A 20942-nucleotide genomic window follows, 5' to 3' on the forward strand; every position below is an offset into this window, starting at 1 on the left:
ATTGGTTCCAACAAATGTCTGAATGTTCTGTCCTCAGAGTGGGGCCTCCATACTGGACCATGAAGCAGTCAGTGATGAACTAGGTCCTAGGGAACACTGAATCATTCCTATTAATTAGATCACCCTGTCTGAGAGGTGCACACATGGGATACTATCAATAGCATGACATGGGGATCCCTAATAAATATTTGTATTTATTATGGATCTCCATTAGTTCCTGCCAAGGCAGCAGCTACTCTTCCTGGGGTTTATTATGGATCCCCATTAGTTCCTGCCAAGGCAGCGGCTACTCTTCCTGGGGTTTATTATGGATCCCCATTAGTTCCTGTCAAGGCAGCAGCCACTCTTCCTGGGGTTTATTATGGATCCCCATTAGTTCCTGCCAAGGCAGCGGCTACTCTTCCTGGGGTTTATTATGGATCCCCATTAGTTCCTGTCAAGGCAGCAGCCCACTCTTCCTGGGGTTATTATGGATCCCCATTAGTTCCTGCCAAGCAGCAGCTACTCTTCCTGGTTTATTATGATCCCCATTAGTTCCTGTCAAGGCAGCAGCTACTCTTCCTGGGGTTTATTAGGATCCCCATTAGTTCCTGCCAAGGCAGCAGCTACTCTTCTTGGGGTTTATTATGAATTCCCATTAGCTGTTGCCAAGGCAGCAGATACTCTTCCTGGGGTTTATTATGGATCCCCATTAGCTGCTACTCTTCCTGGGGTCCAAACATTTTTAAAGCACTTACATTACATATAAAACAAAAGATAAAACAGTACATCATATAAAATTACTGCACTACTACATATCTACAATACAATATGTTTGATACCACCATGCAACAATGTGTGCATATGCATGTACTTTTGTGTGTCTCTTCACACTCCCCGTTGTTCCATAAGGTGTATTTTTATGTTTTTATTTTATCTGATTCTACTGCTTCCATCAGTTACTTGACGTTGAATAGAGTTCCATGTAGTCATGGCTCTATGTAGTACTGTGCACATCCCGTAGTCTGTTCTGGACTTGGGGACTGTGAAGAGACCTCTGGTGGCATGTCCTGAGGGGTATGCATGGATGTCTGAGCTGTGTGCAAGTATTTTAAACAGACAGCTTGGTACATTCAGTTTGTCAACGCCTCTTACAAAAACAAGTAATGATGAAGTCAATCTCTCTTCCACTTTGAGCCATGAGAGATTGACATGCATGTCATTGTTAGCTTTCTGTTTACTTTTAAGGGCCAGCCATGCTGCCCTGTTCTGAGACAACTGCAATTTTCCCAAGTCCCTCTTTGTGGCTGCTGAACAGTAGTCTAGGTGCGACAAAACTAGGGCCTGTAGGACCTGCCTTGTTGATAGTGTTAAGAAAGTAGAGCAGCGCTTTATTATGGACAGACTTCTCCCCATCTTAGCTACTGTTTTATCAATATGTTTTGACCATAATAGTTTACAATACAGGGTTACTCCAAGCAGTTTAGTCACCTCAACTTGCTCAATTTCCACATTATTCATTACGAGATATAGTTGAGGTTTAGGGTTTAGTGAATGATTTATCCCAAATACAATGCTTTTAGTTTTGGAAATATGTAGAACTAACTTATTCCTTGCTACCCATTCCGAAACTAACTGCAGCTCTTTAAGTGTTACAGTCATTTCAGTTGCTGTAGTAGCTACGTGTATAGTTGAGTCATCCGCATACATAGACATACTGGCTTTACTCGTTTAGTAAAGATTGAAAAAAGTAAGGGGCCAGGTCTGATTTCTTACCAACGTATCCTCATTTTAGATCTGTAGTTTACAATTTCTTAGCAATGTTAGCAAATATGTCACTAGGCATGTATCCAGTTATTCACAATGTGTATTTGTATTACTGTCTCACTTGTCTAAATTAAAATAGTATGTACAGGCAAATAAGAAACAGAAGTTAGAAAGTGACAGGTGAAATAGTCTAGCAAAATCAGTGTTGTCTTCCAGGCGTGTCTAGAGTGGTGGCAGGTCTGTTGAGACAGGCCATGAAACAACTAGCTAGATGCTGAGGAGACAGGCCATGAAACAACTAGCTAGATGCTGAAGAGACAGGCCATGAAACAACTAGCTAGATGCTGAGGAGACAGGCCATGAAACAACTAGCTAGATGCTGAGGAGAAGTTGATCGGGCCCTGAAACAACTAGCTTAGATGCTGAGGAGATGAACAGCCATGAACAACTAGCTGATGCTGAGGAGACAGGCCATGAAACAACTAGCTAGATGCTGAGGAGACAGGCCATGAAACAACTAGCTAGATGCTGAGGAGACAGGCCATGAAACAACTAGCTAGATGCTGAGGAGACAGGCCATGAAACAAACTAGCTAGATGCTGAGGAGACAGGCCATGAAACAACTAGCTAGATGCTGAGGAGACAGGCCATGAAACAACTAGCTAGATGCTGAGGAAGACAGGCTGCATGAAACAACTAGCTAGATGCTGAGGAGACAGGCCATGAAACAACTAGCTAGATCGCTGAGGAGACAGGCCATGAAACAACTAGCTAGATGCTAGAGGAGACAGGCAATGAAACAACTAGCTAGATGCTGAGGGACAGGCCATGAAACAACTAGCTAGATGCTAAGGAGACAGGCCATGAAACAACTAGCTAGATGCGAGGAAAAAGGAGACAGCCATGAAACAACTAGCTAGATGCTGAGGAGCAGGCCATGAAACAACTAGCTAGATGCTGAGGAGACAGGCCATGAAACAACTAGCTAGATGCTGAGGAGACAGCCGTGAAACAACTAGCTAGATGCTGAGGAGACAGGCCGTGAAACAACTAGCTAGATGCTGAGGAAGAACAGGCCGTGCACACTAGCTGATGCTGAGGGACAGGCGTGAAACAACTAGCTGATGCTGAGGAGACAGGCCGTGAAACAACTAGCTTGATGCTGAGGAGACAGGCCGTGAAACAACTAGCTAGATGCTAAGGAGACAGGCCGTGAAACAACTAGCTAGATGCTAAGGAGACAGGCCGTGAAACAACTAGCTAGATGCTGAGGAGACAGGCCGTGAAACAACTAGATAGATGCTAAGGAGACAGGCCGTGAACAACTGCTAGATGCTGAGGAGACAGGCCGTGAAACAACGCTAGATGCTAAGGAGACAGGCCATGAAACACTAGCTAGATGCTGAGGAGACAGGCCATGAAACAAACTAGCTAGATGCTGAGGAGACAGGCCATGAAACAATAGCTAGATGCTGAGGAGACAGGCTGAAACAACTACTAGATGCTGAGGAGACAGGCCGTGAAACAACTAGCTAGATGCTGAGGAGACAGGCCATGAAACAACTAGCATAGATGCTGAGGAGACAGGCGTGAAACAACTAGCTAGATGCTGAGGAGACAGGCGTGAAACAACTAGCTAGATGCTAAGGAGACAGGCATGAAACACTAGCTAGATGCTGAGGAGACAGTTGAGACAGCCAGAAACAACTAGCTAGATGCTGAGGAGACAGGCCATGAAACAACTAGCTAGATGCTGAGGGACAGGCCATGAACAACTAGCTAGATGCTGAGGAGACAGGCCATGAAACAACTAGCTAGATGCTGAGGAGACAGGCCATGAAACAACTAGCTAGATGCTGAGGAGACAGGCCATGAAACAACTAGCTAGATGCTGAGGAGACAGGCCATGAAACAACTAGCTAGATGCTGAGGAGACAGGCATGAAACAACTAGCTAGATGCTGAGGAGACAGGCCATGAAACAACTGCTAGATGCTGAGGAGACAGGCCATGAAACAACTAGCTAGATGCTGAGGAGACAGGCCATGAAACAACTAGCTAGATGCTGAGGAGACAGGCCATGAAACAACTAGCTAGATGCTAAGGAGACAGGCCATGAAACAACTAGCTAGATGCTGAGGAGACAGGCATGAAACAACTAGCTAGATGCTAAGGAGACAGGCCATGAAACAACTAGCTAGATGCTGAGGAGACAGGCCATGAAACAACTAGCTAGATGCTAGAGGAGACAGGCCATGAAACAACTAGCTAGATGCTGAGGAGACAGGCCATGAAACAACTAGCTAGATGCTGAGGAGACAGGCCGTGAAACAACTAGCTAGATGCTAGGAGACCAGGCCGTGAAACAACTAGCTAGATGCTGAGGAGACAGGCCGTGAAACAACTAGCTAGATGCTGAGGAGACAGGCCGTGAAACACTAGCTAGATGCTGAGGAGACAGGCCGTGAACACACTAGCTTGATGCTGAGGAGACAGGCCGTGAAACAACTAGCTAGATGCTAAGGAGACAGGCCGTGAAACAACTAGCTAGATGCTAGAAGGACAGGCCGTGAAACAACTAGCTAGATGCTGAGGAGACAGGCCGTGAAACAACTAGATAGATGCTAAGGAGACAGGCCGTGAAACAACTAGCTAGATGCTGAGGAGACAGGCCGTGAACAACTAGCTAGATGCTAAGGAGACAGGCCATGAAACAACTAGCTAGATGCTGAGGAGACAGGCCATGAAACAACTAGCTAGATGCTGAGGAGACAGGCATGAAACAACTAGCTAGATGCTGAGGAGACAGGCCTTGAAACAACTAGCTAGATGCTGAAGGAGACAGGCCGTGAAACAACTAGCTAGATGCTGAGGAGACAGGCCATGAAACAACTAGCTAGATGCTGAGGAGACAGGCCGTGAAACAACTAGCTAGATGCTGAGGAGACAGGCAGTGAAACAACTAGCTAGATGCTAAGGAGACAGGCCGATGAAACAACTAGCTAGATGCTAGGGACAGGACAGGCCATGAACAACTAGCTAGATGCTGAGGAGAGCAGGCCATGAAACAACTAGCTAGATGCTGAGGAGACAGGCCATGAAACAACTAGCTAGATGCTGAGGAGAACAGGCCATGAAACAACTAGCTAGATGCTGAGGAGACAGTTGAGACAGGCCATGAAACAACTAGCTAGAGCTGAGGAGCAGTTGAGACAGCATGAAACAATAGCTAGATGCTGAGACAGTTGAGACAGGCCATGAAACAACTAGCTAGATGCTGAGGGAGAGGCCATGAAACAACTAGCTAGATGCTGAGGAGACAGGCCATGAAACAACTAGCTAGATGCTGAGGAGACAGGCCATGAAACAACTAGCTAGATGCTGAGGAGACAGGCCATGAAACAACTAGCCGGATGCTGAGGAGACAGTTGAGATTAGGGGTGCGTCCCAATATTATCTCCTTTCACCCAAAGTGTGCTTTATTTAACCAGGCAAGTCAGTTAAGAACAAATTCTTATTTACAATGACGGCCTACCCCGGCCAAACCCGGACGATGCTGGGCCAATTGTGCGCCACCCTATGGGACTCCCAATCATGGCCGGTTGTGATACAGCCTGGATTCAAACCAGGGTGTCTGTAGTGACACCTCTAGCACTGAGATGCAGTGCCTTAGACCGCTGCGCCACTAGTCATTTCAAAATAACCATACATTGAACAATAACAATAAGCATAGAGGACATGTCCCTCATCTTATGGCAGGCAGCAATGTAGTGCGCTGCCAACCCACAGCTCTCTGCGTCCTCCCCCAACAGGACGGGTAGCCTATCCTCATCAGAGAGGTCTTTGAAACCTTGAATAAGGGTTTCAAATTTGGGGAAATTACACTCTCTAATTGTTTTACATTTTGTCAGGAAATGCAGCTCTGTCTCAGGTTCTGCTGTGGTTGCACAGCCTTTCCTCTACAGGGAGCCAGGTTTTCCTGTGTTTACCCTTCTCAATGGCAAGGCTGTGCTCACTGAGCCTGTACTTTGTTTTTCTAAGGTTCTGTTCAGTAACCATGGTCAAATAGTTTGCCACGGTGTACTGTCAATTTAGGGCCAGATAGCACTGCATTTTGCTTTGTGCTTGTATTTCCCAATAAGTAATGTATTTTGGGGGGGGCTATGTTGTAATTTGGTTTATTGTTCATGTTCTGGTCCTGAGGCTTCAGTGTGTTAGTAGAACAGGTTTGTGAACTCAGGACCAGCTGGATGAGGGGACTCTTTTCTTTGCTCAGCTCTTGGCATTGCAGGGCTTGGTAATGATATGAGAGGGGGTCACTGTATTTTAGATGTTTCCAAAACTAAATGGCTCTTTTTTGAGTTTTTATTATTAGTGGATATTGGCCTAATTCTGCCCTGCATGCATTGTTTGTAGTTTTCCTCTGGACATGTAGGAGAATCTTATAGAGCTCTGCATGCAGGGTTTCAATGGGGGGGGTTTCCCATTTGGTGAAATCTTGTTTTAGTAGGTATTAATAGGTATTTCAATTTCAATTAGTTTTTTAATGGTGTAGATTGCCCTGCGTGCTTTCTTGCTTTTTTGGTTCTGAGTGTACGTTTATAGAGTTTTAAAGTCTCACAGTAATGAAGGCGTAATTCCCCATTATTTGGGTCTCTGTGCTTTTGGTTGGATAGTGTTCTAGTTTTTTTCCTTATAATTTTACAATCTGCATCAAACCAGTTGTCATCTGTGGTCTTTTTATTTTTATCAATTTCAATTGTGCTTCTTTTGCCATTTGCCTGAATATATTGTTGATGTTTTTACTGCTAGATGGATGCCTTCTTTACTGTGAGTGAATGTGCTATCCAGAAAGTTATCTAAGAGTGTTTGAATATTTTGGTTACAGGTTGCTTTCTGGTATTCTTCTGTGCTGTTTTAGGCCCATCTGTGTGAATTTCAGATGTACAGCTTACTGGGCTGTGAATGTGTGGTTGTTTCCATGTCTGTTCTTTTGAGGAACAACGTAATTTGGCTGTGATCAGACAGAGGTGTTAGTGTCTTCATGGTGAATGAGCTGAGAGAGAAAGGGTCAATGTCTGTAATCATATAGTCTACTGTACTGTGGCCAAGAGGTGAGCAATAGGTGAGCAGTCTGGAGGTGGTGTAGCTGGGGGACTGCTCCTTCAGCTCAGTAACCCATACCTCTAACAGAGCCAGCCTGTCTCTCAGCAGTCTGGAGGTNACAGAGCCAGCCTGTCTGGAGGTGGTGTAGCTGGGGGACTGCTCCTTCAGCTCAGTAACCCATACCTCTAACAGAGCCAGCCTGTCTCTCAGCAGGCTGATGGTAGTGTGGTCTAGGCTCTGGTGGTCGTAGGCAGGCAGGGGTGAGGATAGACCTGTTGTCTGGGTCTGTGCCTGGGCACCTGCTGTTGGGGTGCCTGAGGTGAGGGGAGAGGTCGGGGTGCTGTCCTTGTCCTTTTTGGTTTCCTCCATCTATCCCAGGGTGGGGAAGTCCTGCACAAAAGAGCTGAGTGCAGCCCCACTGCCCTGGACCATGACAGTGCTGGTCTTTATGCCCTGGACCATGACAGTGCTGGTCTTTATGCCCTGGACCATGACAGTGCCGTTCTGGTACATGTTTCCCGTCAGAAACCTGTTTTCCTGGTCCCTATCGCTGTCCTGAAACATGTGGATTTGCCTTCCCTTGCAGAGGCCTTTCTTTGTTATACAGCTGAAATGCCTGGTTACAGCTGTATGCCAGGCAGTAGTGTTGTCTGTGTAAAATAACAGGTTTGTAACGGTCCTGTTTTGTGAGCAGTCGGCAAACAAAGTTTCTGTGTTCTCCCTCTGAATTCTGTGTTTAAAATGGATTCTTCTCTGATTTGATTTATGCTGGAAATTCCCCCCAAAAAGGTGGGGAAAGTCAGTTTCTGCTGCTGCTGTCAGCTGCCTCAGCGGCCATGTTGCTAAGGTTACCAGCAGTAAACAGTTGGAGCTAGACGCTAAGCTAGCTGACAGATTTGAATTTGGCTAGCTAGCACGATGAAGATTGACAGAGTGAGTTAAAAGACCAGGATTTTTCTCCTGGGTTGCTCTTCGGTTGTACAATTTGATTAAATATATATTTTTTGCGAATTTAACCAGAAATTTATAACATGTAAGGAGCTGTTCTTCTGCATGACTTCTCTCTGTCTGTCTCTCTCAATTCAGTTCAAGGGGCTTTATTGACATGGGAAACATATGTTAACATTGCCAAAGCAAGTGAGGTAGAAAATATACAAAAGTGAAATAAAAATKAACAGTTAACATTACACTCACAGAAGTTTCAAAAGAATAAAGACATTACAAATGTCATATTATGTATATATACAGTGTTGTAACGATGTACGAATGGTTAAAGTACAAAAGGGAAAATAAATAAGCATAAATATGGGTTGTATTTGCAATGGTGTTTGTTCTTCACTGGTTGGCCTTTTCTTGTGGCAACAGGTCACAAATCTTGCTGCTGTGATGGCACACTGTGTAATTTCACCCAGTAGATATGGGAGTTTATCATAATCGGGTTTGTTTTCAAATTCTTTGTGGGTCTGTGTAATCTGAGGGAAATATGTGTCTMTAATATGGTCATACATTTGGCAGGAGGTTAGGAAGTGCACCTCAGTTTCCACCTCATTTTGTTGGCAGTGTGCACATAGGCAGACCTGGCTCTCAAGAGAAGACAGGCTATGGCGGCCTTTCTCAATAGCAAGGCTATGCTCACTGAGTCTGTGCATAGTCAAAGCTTTCCTTCAGTTTGGGTCAGTCACAGTGGTCAGGTTTTCTGCCACTGTGTACTCTCTGTTTAGGGCCAAATAGCATTATAGCCTGCTCTGTTTTTTTGTTAATTCTTTCCAATGTGTCAAGTAATTATCTTTTTGTTGTCTTATGATTTGGTTGGGTCTTATTGTGTTGCGGTCCTGGGGCTCTGTGGGGTCTTTTTGTGTTTGTGAACAAGCCCCAGGACCAGCTTGCTTATAGGGGACTCTTCTCCAGGTTCATCTCTCTGTAGGTGATGGCTTTGTTATGGAAGGTTTGGGAATCGCCTCCTTTTAGGTGGTTGTAGAATTTAATGGCTCTTTTCTGGATTTGGATCATTAGCGGGTATCGGCCTAATTCTGCTCTGCATTATTTGGTGTTCTACNCATTAGCGGGTATCGGCCTAATTCTGCTCTGCATTATTTGGTGTTCTACGTTGTACACGGAGGATATTTTTGCAGAATTCTGCATGCAGAGTCTCAATTTGGTGTTTGTCCCATTTCGTGAATTCTTGGTTGGTGAGCGGACTCCAGACCTCACAACCATAAAGGGCAATGGGTTCTATAACTCATTCAAGTATTTTTAGCCAGATCCTAATTGGTATGTTGAATTTTATCTTCCTTTTGATCGCATAGAATGTTCTTCTTGCCTTGCCTCTCTTGTGTTTGTGGTCCTGGCGACTGGACCTTTTTTGGAACACCATTATTTAGGTCTTACTGAGATTTACTGTCAGGGCCCAGGTCTGGCAGAATCTGTGCAGAATATCTAGGTGCTGTTGTAGGCCCTCCTTGGTTTGGTGACAGAAGCACCAGATCATCAGCAAACAGTAGACATTTGACTTCAGATTCTAGTGGGGTAAGGCTGGGTGCTCTCTCTCACTCTCTGTCTGTCTCCTGGCACTCTCTGTCTGTCTCCTGGCTCTCTGTCTGTCTCCTGGCTCTCTCTGTCTGTCTCTGTCTGTCTCTCTGGCTCTCTCTGTCTGTCTCTCTGGCTTTCTCTGTCTGTCTCTCTGGCTCTCTCTGTCTGTCTCTCTGGCTCTCTCTGTCTGTCTCTGGCTCTCTGTCTCTCACTCTCTGTCAAATTCAAGCTGCTTTATTGGCATGAAAAACATTGCATCAATATTGCCATAACAACAATGTAAACAATATACATTGTAATAAAATAATAAAGTATAACAAATAATAATATAAAATGGTAGTTAATAATAATAATAATAATAATAATAATAATAAAAAACGGTAACAGTCAAAAGTAGAATAAATAGTATAATTATACAATAGTATAATAAATATAAAAAGCTAAACATGGAAAATGAAACTATAACTGTCATTCTCACCATGACATAAGTACTAAAACTACCATCATTACTACTACTACCACCACCATCAGTAAACTGCTATCATTACCATCATCATTACTACTACTACCACCACCATCACTAAACTGCTATCATTACCATCATCATTACTACTACTACCACCACCATCACTAAACTGCTATCATTATCATCATTACTACTACTACCACCACCATCACTAAACTGCTATCATTACTACTACTACCACCACCATCACGAAACTGCTATCATTACCTTCATCATTACTACTACTACCACCACCATCACGAAACTGCTATCATTACCTTCACCCCTACTACCCGTACCACTACTATTTGGAATAATAATCTCAAATCAAATTTTATTGGTCATATACACATGGTTAGCAGATGTTAATGTGAGTGTAGCGAAATGCTTGTGCTTCTAGTTCCGACCATGCAGTAATATCTAACAAGTAATCTAACAATTTCACAACAACTACCTTATACACACAAGTGTAAAGGAATGAATAAGAATATGTACATAAAAATAAATGGATGAGCGATGGCCGAATGGCATAGGCAAGATGCAGTAGATGGTATAGAGTACAGTATATACATATGAGATGAGCAATGTAGGGTATGTAAACATTATATAAAGTGGCATTGTTTAACCTTTCTGGTGCAGGCGTTCCGCTAGCGACCCACCTCGACAACATCCGGTGAAATTGCAGAGCGCGAAATTCAAATTAGAGAAATCTAAATATTTAACATTCATGAAAATACAAGTGTCATACATCAAAATAAAGCTTAACTTTTTACTGCTGAAATCCCGTTAACGGGATCGATATGACAACAGCCAGTGAAAGTGCAGGGCGCCAAATTCAAACAGAAATCTCATAATTAAAATTCCTCAAACATAYAAGTATTATACACCATTTTAAAGATAAACTAGTTGTTAAACCCACCACAGTGTCCGATTTCAAAAAGGCTTTACGACGAAAGCATACCATGCGATTATGTTAGGTCAGCACCTAGTCACAGAAAAACACAGCCATTTTTCCAGCCAAAGAGAGGAGTCACAAAAAGCAGAAATAGAGATAAAATTTATCACCCTTAAACCTTTGATGATCTTATCATCAATGACACTCATAGGACTTCATGTTACACAATACAGTATGTTTTGTTCGATAAAGTTCATATTGTATCCAAAAATCTCAGTTTACATTGGCGCGTTATGTTCAGTAATGTTTTGCTTCCAAAACATCTGTGATTTTGCAGAGAGCCACATCAATTTACAGAAATACTCATAATAAACATTGATAAAGATACAAGTGTTATACATGGAATTATAGATAAACCTCTCCTTAATAGCAACCGCTGTGTCAGATTTCAAAAAAGTCTTTACGCAAAAAGCACACCATGCAATAATCTGAGTACAGCGCTCAGAGACCAAAACAAGCCATACAGATATCCGCCATGTTGTGGAGTCAACAGAAGTCAGAAATAGCATTATACATTTTCACTTACCTTTGATGATCTTCATCAGAATGCACTCCCAGGAATCCCAGTTCCACAAAAAAGTGTTTTGTTCGATAAAGTCCATAATTTAGTCCAAATACCTCCTTTTTGTTCGTGCGTTTAGTTCCAAAATCCAAATTCATGAGGCCGAGCACTAGGTCCAGACGAAAAGTCAAAAAGGTCTATTACAGTTCGTAGAAACATGTCAAACGATGTATAGAATCAATCTTAGGATGTTTTTAACATAAATCTTCAATAATGTTTTCAAACCGGAGAATTCCTTTGTCTTCAGAAATGCAATGGAACGCAGCTAACTCTCCACTGGTGCGCCGGACTGAGCTCATGGCATTCTGCCAGACCTCTTAGCAATCAGCTCTTATTCTTTCCCCTTCACAGTAGAAGCCGTGAACAAGTGTTCTAAAGACTGTTGACATCTAGTGGAAGCCTTAGAAATGCAATCGGACCAAATTTTACACTGTATATTGGATAGGCAAAGACTTGAAAAACCTACAAACCTCAGATTTCCCACTTCCTGGTTGGAATTTTCTCAGGGTTTTGCCTGCCATATGAGTTCTGTTATACTCACCGAGCATCATTCAAACCATTTTTAGAAACTTCAGAGTGTTTCTATCCATAACTACTATAATAATGCAACTATACTATTCTGGGCCTAAGTAGCAGGCAGTTTAACTCTGGGCACCTTAATCATCCAACCTACTCAATACTGCTCCCAGCCATAAGAAAGTTAATCCGGACCGCTCTGCGTGGTCAGATTTTAAAAAGGCTTTACGCGGAAAGCACACCATGCGATTATCTGAGTTCAGCGCCCCGCATACAAAAGCATGAAAAAGATTTTTTCAACCAGTCAGCTGCGCCACGAAAGTCAGAAATAGTGATAAAATAAATGCCTTAACTTTGAAGATCTTCTTCTGTTGGCACTCCAAAAGGTCCCACTACATCACAAAATGGTATTTTGATTCAAAAGCTATCTATTTATATCCCTAAAAACTCAGTTTAGCTGGCCCGCTCATTCCCAATAATCCACCGGTTTTCCAAAAATGCATACATGAATCCCAAATGTACCAATAAACTTCTCCAAAATCAAACAACGTTATAATCAACCTCAGGTACCCTAATACGTAAATAAACGATCAAATTTAAGACGGGAGAATCGTTAATGTCTTTACCGGAGCACTAAACAAAAAGAACGCACTCTCATTCACGCTCATTAAAACACTACAGCAAAAATGGGGACCACTTAGAAAAACTACAAATTCTATCAATTTGTCCAAAACAAGCCTCTGAAAACTCTTCTCTAAAGACTGTTGACACTCTAGTGGAGCCCTAGGAAACTGCAATCCTGGGAGGTTTTCGCCTCATAATAAACATGACAGCCATGGAAACAGTGGTAAAGTTGGAAAAAAATTATAATTTTTGGGATGATTTGTCCTCGGGTTTTCGCCTGCCATATCAGTTCTGTTATACTCACAGACAATATTTTAACAGTTTTAGAAACTTTAGAGTGTATTCTATCCAAATCTACCAATTATATGCATAACCTAGCTTCTGGGAGATATACACGACTGTGATTATAATCGAAGAGAATTCTCTTGGTAGATAATACGGTCGGCATTTGATTGTAAGGAATTCTAGGTCAGGTGAACAAAAGGACTTGAGTTCCTGTATGTTGTTATGATCACACCACTACTCGTTAATCATAAGGCATACACCCCCGCCCTTCTTCTTACTAGAGAGATGTTTGCTTCTGTCTGCGCGATGCGTGAAGAAACCAGGTGGCTGTACCAGACTTACGGCGCCGACAGAGATGGCCGCCTCGCTTCGCGTTCTTAGGAAACTATGCAGTATTTTGTTTTTTATGTATTATTTCTTACACTGTTACCCCAGGAAATCTTAAGTCTTATTACATACAGCCGGGAGGAACTATTGGATATGAGCAATGTCAACTTACCAACTTTATGACCAGGAATACGACTTTCCCGAAGCGGATCCTCTGTTTGGCCCACCACCCACGATCCCAGCAGGCGACTCAAAACAACGGCGGTGCAGACGGAGAGGTCTTCTGGTCAGGCTCCGTAGACGGGCACATCGCCCACCGCTCCCATGTATACTACTCGCCAATGTCCAGTCTCTTGACAGCAAGGTAGACGAAATCCGAGCAAGGGTTGCCTTCCAGAGAGACATCAGAGATTGTCACATTCTCTGTTTCACGGAAACATGGCTCACTCGGGATACGTTATCAGAGTCGGTACAGCCACCTGGTTTCTTCACAACAACAATAATAATAATACTAATAATAACTAAGTTACTGTTTACTATGCACATTATTATTATTTATTCAGTGTCCAGTTATTATTCAGTGTCCCTCAGGCTGTGGCAGGCAAATACATATTTGGCTGCAAGAGGAGCCATTGGTCCTTCGCCCATGAGTATTTTTAGTTTTTCCTCTGGGTTTAATAAGTTGAAATTTTGAATAAATGTATTAATTTCTGTGAATAATGAATCTCTTGGTGAGGAATATTTCTCAGAGTAAAGGAGAAAGTGAATCTCTGTTTCTACCTCCCCTGTTCGGCAGTGACCACATACCCGCTCCTCTTTGGGGAGCCATGTCTTTTTATGTCTGCTGGTTTCTATTGCCAATCGGTGGTCACTCAGCCTGTACTTGGTAAGGATCTGTCTCTGCTTCGTATCTCTGACAGAGTAGAGATAATCAGCCAATTCATATTCTCTGTTTAGGGCCAAATAGCAATTTAGTCGACTTTGGGATTTTGTTTCATTTTTCTGCATTTTCATTACCACTGGAAAGCGGCCCAATTCTGCCCTACATGCATTAGTTGGTGTATTTCTTTGGACTTCTTTAGAATTTTCCAACAGAATTCTGCATGTAGGGCTTCAATTGGATGTGTCTACCACATTTTAAAGTCCAGTTTATTGAGTGGCCCCCAAACCTCACTTCCTTTGAGGTAGTGAGGTAGGATTACACTCTCAAATATTTTGATCCAAATTCTAAATGGTTTGTTGATTTTGAATAATTTCATACAATGCTCTGCGGGCTTTTTCTTTCAGTGCATTCACTGGGCTCCAGAGTGGCGCAATGGTCTAAGGCACTGCATCTCAGTGCTAGAGGCGTCACTACAGACACCCTGGTTCGGCTGTATCACAACCGGTCGTGATTGGGAGTCCCATAGGGTGGTGCACAATTGGCCCAGCGTCGTCCGGGTTTACCGGTGTAGGCCGTCATTGTAAATAAGAATTTGTTCTTAACTGACTTGCCTGGTTAAATAAAGGTTAAATAAAAAAATCACTGTCATATTAAAGTTTCCCCATGCACATATGGTCAGACTAAGGAATTAGTAATTTTTTGTGTGTTCGATAATGGTGTTGTTCAGGGTGAATTTATATTTGTGTTTCTGACGTTTTCTGGAAAATAATTTTCTGCCAGGGCCTAGTTATGGCAATATTGCTGAATGTTAAGGTTCTGTTGAAGACCTTTGGTTGGTGATATAAGAACCAAATCTTCAGCATATAGCAGGTATTTTACATCTCTACCTCAAATAGTTGAGTCCTGGGGCTGGAAATTGGTCCAACATGTCTGCTAATTCATTGATATAAATGTTAAAAAGGTTTGAACTCAAACTGCAGCCTTGTCTCACACCTTGACGTTGTGACAATAATTCTGTTCTTTGGTTTTTGATTTTTATTGCACACTTGTTTTCTGTGTACATACATTTGATTAAGTCCTACAGCTAACCACCAAACCAAGAGAATTTTGAAGAATAGCTCTTCGCGTCAAATAGAATCGAATCGTTTTTTAAAGTCAATAAAGCAAGCAAAGATTTTGTCCTCTTTTTTTATTTAGTGGACGTGTTTATTAATTAGTGTGTGTAAGGTGTATATATGGTCAGTAGTGCGACGGTTGGGGAGAAAGCCAAATTGACATTTACTTATTACATTTCTTTCTTGAAGAAAGGTTTGAAGTCTTGAATTCAAAATGCTTCAGAAAACCTTTCCCAAGTGGCTGTTTACGCAAATTCCCCTGTAATTGTTGGGGTCTGATTTGTCTCCACTTTTGTGGATAGGGGAGATGAGCCCCTGGTTCCAGACATCAGGAAAGCAGCCAGAAGTTAGTACCATGTTGAACAATTTAAGCACAGCATTTTGCAACTCAGGTGTGCTGTTTTTCAGCATTTCATTTCTGATGTTATCTAGACCACAAGCCTTCTTTGGTTTTATAGATTTTAGCTTTTCATTTAGTTCCTGTTGGGTTATTGGGTAATATAACGGATTTAGGTTTTTAATGACTGATTCAAGGATGTTCAATTTTTCTTGAATTTCTAATTCAAGATTTTTATTTKTATTTTTTTGAGTGGGGCATGCTTATTTAAGATGGTGAGGAAAGCACTTTTAAAGAATAACCAGGCATCCTCTACTGACGGAATGAGGTCAATATCCTTCCAGGATACCCGGGGCCAGGTCGATTAGAAAGGCTTGCTCGCTGAAGTGTTTTAGGGAGCGTTTGACAGTGATGAGGGGTGGTCGTTTAACCATGGACTTATTACGCACGCAGGCAATGAGGCAGTGATCGCTGAGATCCTGGTTGAAGACAGCAGAGGTGTATTTAGAGGGGCAGGTTGGTCAGGATGATATCTATGAGGGTTCCTGTGTTTACTGATTTAGGGTTGTACCTGGTAGGTTCCTTGATCATTTGTGTGAGATTGAGGGGATCTAGCTTAGATTGTAGGACTGCTGGGGTGTTAAGCATATCCCAGTTTATGTCACCTAACATTACAAACTCAGAAGATAGATGGAGGGCAATCAATTCACATATGGTGTCCAGGACGCAGCTGGGGGCAGAAGGTGGTCTTTAACAAGCGACAACGGTGAGAGACTTGTTTCTGGAAAGGTGGGTTTTTAAAAGTAGAAGCTAAAATTGTTTGGGCACAGACCTGGATAGTATGACAGAACTCTGCAGCCCATATCTGCCGTAGATTGCAACTCCACCACTTTTGGCAGTTCTATCTTGTCAGAAGATGATGTTGTTGGGGATGGAAATTTCAGGATTTTTGGTGGCCTTCCTAAGCCAGGATTCAGACACGGCTAGGACATCAGGGTTAGCGGAGTGTGCTAAAGCTGTGAATAAAACAAAGTTAGGGAGGAGGCTTCTGATGTTAACATGCATGAAACCAAGGCTTTTACGGTTATAGAAGTCAACAAATGATAGCGCCTGGGGAATAGGAGTGGAATTGGGGGCTACAGGGCCTTGGTTAACCTCTACATCACCAGAGGAACAGAGGAGGAGTAGGATAAGGGTACGGCTAAAGCCTATAAGAACTGGTCATCTAGTGCGTTGGAAACAGAATAAAAGGAGCAGATTTCTGGGTGTGGTAGAATAGATTCAGGGCATAATGTACAGACAATGGTATGATAGGATGTGAGTACAGTGGAGGTAAACCTAGGCGTTGAGTGATGATGAGAGAGGTTTCGTCTCTGGAGGCAACAGTTAAGCCAGGTGAGGTCTGCATGTGTGTGGGGTGGGACAAAAGAGCTATCCAAGGCATGTTGAGCGGGACTGAGGGCTCTACAGTGAAATAAAACAATGACAAGCCAAGACAGCAGTAGACAAGGCATATTGACATTAGAGAGAGGCATAAAGAAATTACAGGTGTTGATCAGGAGAGCTAAGACAACGGGTAAATGGCGATGAATGGGCAGAGTGTGTCAGTTAGGTACATACAGGACCTGAGTTCGAGGCTGGGGCTGACAGGTAAACAAAATGACGTACCATGTTATTGAAACAGTCCAGGGGGCATCAGCTGTGTAGCCGAGTGATCATAGGGTTAAAAGAGCAGCAATTGGTGAGTCAGGGTGCCGTTCGGTAGTCACTACTACGCTAGGCAAGCAGGGGACACAGCGTTCAGAAAAGCTAGCGGGCCGGGGCTAGTAGATGGTTCTCTGGCGACATCGTAACAGAATAGCCTGTTGAGAACACATCGGGCGATCGCGTCGGCAGTCCAGTTGTGATGGATCGGTGGACCACATCGGGTGATCGCGTCGGCAGTCCAGTTGTGATGGATCGGTGGACCACATCGAGCGATCGCGTCGGCAGTCCAGCTGTGATGGATCGGTGGACCACATCGGGCGATCGCGTCGGCAGTCCAGCTGTGATGGATCGGTGGACCACATCGGGCGATCGTGTCGGCAGTCCAGTTGTGATGGATCGGTGGACCACATCGGGCGATCGCGTCGGCAGTCCAGCTGTGATGGATCGGTGGACCACATCGGGCAATCGCGTCGGCAGTCCAGTTGTGATGGATCGGTGGACCACATCGGGCGATCGCGTCGGCAGTCCAGCTGTGATGGATCGGTGGGGCTCCGTGTCTACAACACTACACTCTTTCGGTCTCTCTTTTCGTGATGTGTGTTTTGTCATATATATATATATTATATTAACCCCAGCCCCCGTCCCCGCAGGAGGCCTTTTGGTGGGCCGTCATTGTAAATAAGAATTGGTTCTTAACTGACTTGTTAAATAAAGGTTCAATTAAATAAAAGTCTCAGGTTTTCTGCCGAAATTAAAATTTGATATGTTAGCTGATAGGTCAAATCTTTTTTAAGGCTTCTAAGGCTTCCTACTGCTAAGTTTACACCTTCACTATTGCAGGAAAACATTTTGTCCAGGAAGTTGTCTAGGAGGGATTCTATTTGTTCTTGGCCAATATTTTTCTGGTTTCTACACCTTCCATCTATATAATTTCTTAACAGTTTGTTGGTTTATCTCCCGGGTGGCGCAGTGGTCTATGGCACTGCATCGCAGTGCTAGCTGCGCCACCAGAGTCTCTGGGTTCGCGCCCAGGCTGGGCTGGGTTCGCGCCCAGGCTCTGTCGCAGCCGGCCGCGACCGGGAGGTCCGTGGGGCGACGCACAATTGGCATAGCGTCGTCCGGGTTAGGGAGGGTTTGGCCGGTAGGGAGGGTTTGGCCGGTAGGGATATCCTTGTCTCAGTATGTAAATGTTATAAAATGTATGCACTCTACTGTAAGTCGCTCTGGATAAGAGCGTCTGCTCTTGGCCGGTAGGGATATCCTTGTCTCAGTATGTAAAATGTAATAAATGTATGCACTTCTATGTAAGTCGCTCTGGATAAGAGCGTCTGCTAAATGACTAAAATGTATAATTGTAAATATGCTTCGATGCCTCATGGTTGATTATAAGCTCATTCAAGTAGATTGGGATTTTGCTCTTTCCCTCTTCTCTCTCCCCCTCTCTCTCTTCTCTCTTCTCCTCTCTCTCTAACTCTCCCCTCCTTCACCCCTACCCTCAACCCTCCCTTCCCTCCCTCTGTCTCCGATCTTTCTCTCCCTTCCTCTCTCACTCTTGCCTTCCCCCTCTCTCGATCTCTCTCCCCTTCCCCTCGTTCTCTTCTCTCTCTCCTTCCCTCCTCATCTCTTTGGTCTCTCTCGCCTTCCCTCTCACAGTTCTAACCCCTTCCCATCTTCTCTCGATCCCCTTCCCCCATCCTCTCTCGTCTCCCTTCCTCCCCGCTTCTCCTTGGTCGTCGTTTCTCTCTCTCCCCTTCCGCCTCTCTCTTCTCCCCCGCCCCCCCTTCTCTCCGCCTTCCCCCTCTCTTCTGTCTCTCTCCCCCAACCTCCCTCACCTCTGCCACTCTCCCCTTCCCATCTCTCTCGATCCCTTCCCCTCTTCCCTTCCGGCCTCTCTCTCTTCTCTCTCCTTCCCCTTTCTCCCCTTCCCCTTCTCTCTCTCCCCCTTCCCCCATCTCTATCGCGCTCTCCCTCTCTCGCTCTTCTCTCCCCTTCCCCTCTTTCTCTATCGTTCTCTCCCCCGCCTCCCCTTCCCCCTCATCCCCATCTTCTCTCTCTCTCCTCCCCCCATTCTCTATCGCTCCTTCCCCTTCTCCTCTCTGCTCTCTCTCCCTTCCCCTCTCCTTCTCTTATTGTTCTCTCCCTTCCCCCTCATCCACATCTTCTCTCTCCTTCCCCTCTACAACCCTGTTCCTTAACCTCTAACCTGTTTCAGTAGGATGTTGTGACTTGTCATCTGAATGTGGTAATGGAGTGCTGATCCGGCCAGTCCCAGTCTGCTGTTTGGGTTGAGAAGGTTGTTTTATTAGTCTTAACCGCATCTGCTCCCCTGTAGGAAAGGTTAAGTGTTTAAAGCTGTGCTGAGGGGAAGCTGGCCATGTCACGGGTTCCTACCCCTCCTCCACCAGGGGACATGTCTACTGGACTGTGGCAGAGAGCTGGTGTTACACACAGTAGTGTGTGTCTGTCCACTGTCTCTCCTATCATCAACATCTAGTCCTAAAGAAAGTATTCACACCCACTAGAATTATAAAGTGGAATTATGTTTTTAGACATTTTAGACAATAAGTATTCAACCCCTTTGTTATGGGCAAGCCTAATACGTTCAGGAGTATAATGTGCTTAACAAGTCACATATTTTTTTTATTTTTATTTCACCTAATATTTAACCAGGTAGGCTAGTTGAGAACAAGTTCTCATTTGCAACTGCGACCTGGCCAAGATAAAAAGCATAGCAGTGTGAGACAGACACACAGAGTTATCACATGGAGTAAACATTAAACAAGTCAATAACATGGTAGAAAAAAAAGAGAATCTATATACAATGTGTGCAAAAGGCATGAGGTAGGCAATAAATCGATATAATTTACAATTTACGCAGATTAACACTGGAGTGAATAAATCATCAGATGATCATGTGCAAGAAGAGATACTGGTGTGCAAAAGAGCAGAAGAGTAAATAAATAAAAGCATGTATGGGGGGTGAGGGTAAATTGGGTGGGTAGTTTACAGACGGACAATGTAAGCTGCAGCGGCACTCGTCGTTGAGTGACTCGATAGCAGATTTTTAATGTGTTGAGGGGAAAAAGTCTCCAACTTCAGAGATTTTTGCAATTCGTTCCAGTCGCAGGCAGCAGGAACTGGAAGGAAAGGCGTCCAAGATGAGTTTTGCTTTAGGATGATCAGTGAGATACACCTGCTGGAGCGTGTTTGCGGTGGTGTACCATCGTGACCGTGAACTGAGATAAGCGGCACTTTACCTGAGCATAGCCTTGTAGATGACTGAGCCAGTGGTCTGACGACGAACTGTAGCGAGGGCCAGCCGACTAGGGCATACAGTCGCAGTGGTGGTCGTATAAGGTGCTTAGTAAGAAAACAATGGCACTGTGATAAAACTGCATCCAGTTTGCTGAGTAGAGTATTGGAAGCTATTTTGTAGATGACATGCCGAAGTCGAGGATCGGTAGGATAGTCAGTTTACTAGGGTAAGTTTGGCGGCGTGAGTGAAGGAGGCTTTGTTGCGGAATAGAAAAGCGATTCTTGCTTTGATTTTGGATTGGAGTTGTTTGATATGAGTCTGGAAGGAGAGTTGTGCGAGTCTAGCCAGAACACTAGGTACTTATAGTGTCCACATATTCTTAGGTCGGAACCGTCCAGGGTGGTGATGTAGTCGGGCGTGCGTGCAGGCAGCGACGTTGAAAAGCATGCATTTGGTTTTACTAGCGTTTAAGAGCAGTTGGAGGCACGGA

The 20942-nt window shown here is 44.0% G+C and overlaps 1 pseudogene; it reads left to right on the forward strand.

The window, feature by feature from the left end:
• The window catches only part of LOC112073330 (speckle-type POZ protein-like A), a 77124-nt pseudogene that overhangs the window by 1739 nt on the left and 54443 nt on the right, over positions 1 to 20942 (forward strand).

The sequence above is a fragment of the Salvelinus sp. IW2-2015 genome, unplaced genomic scaffold (assembly GCF_002910315.2).
Source record: "Salvelinus sp. IW2-2015 unplaced genomic scaffold, ASM291031v2 Un_scaffold2230, whole genome shotgun sequence".
In the NCBI taxonomy this organism is placed as follows: Eukaryota; Metazoa; Chordata; class Actinopteri; order Salmoniformes; family Salmonidae; genus Salvelinus; species Salvelinus sp. IW2-2015.